This window comes from Arachis duranensis, chromosome 4 (genome assembly GCF_000817695.3).
Source record: "Arachis duranensis cultivar V14167 chromosome 4, aradu.V14167.gnm2.J7QH, whole genome shotgun sequence".
In the NCBI taxonomy this organism is placed as follows: domain Eukaryota; kingdom Viridiplantae; phylum Streptophyta; class Magnoliopsida; order Fabales; family Fabaceae; genus Arachis; species Arachis duranensis.
In genome coordinates this window covers 44,183,121-44,183,356 of record NC_029775.3, presented here as the reverse complement: position 1 = coordinate 44,183,356, position 236 = coordinate 44,183,121, and positions in this window count along the sequence as shown.

The window sequence follows — 236 nt, the reverse complement described above, 5'->3', positions numbered from 1 at the left end:
TGCTCAAAGCCTTGGATCCTTTTTACCCTTGCCTTTTGGTTTTAAGGGCTATTGGCTTTTTCTACTGCTCCTTCTTTTTCTTTCTATATTTTTTTTTTGCCATTTTTTTTCGCAAGCTTCCTTTTTCACTGCTTTTTCTTCCTTCAAGAATCAACTTCATGATTTTTTTCAAATCATCAATAACATTTCTCTTTGTTCATCATTCTTTCAAGAGCCAACAATTTTAACACTCATAA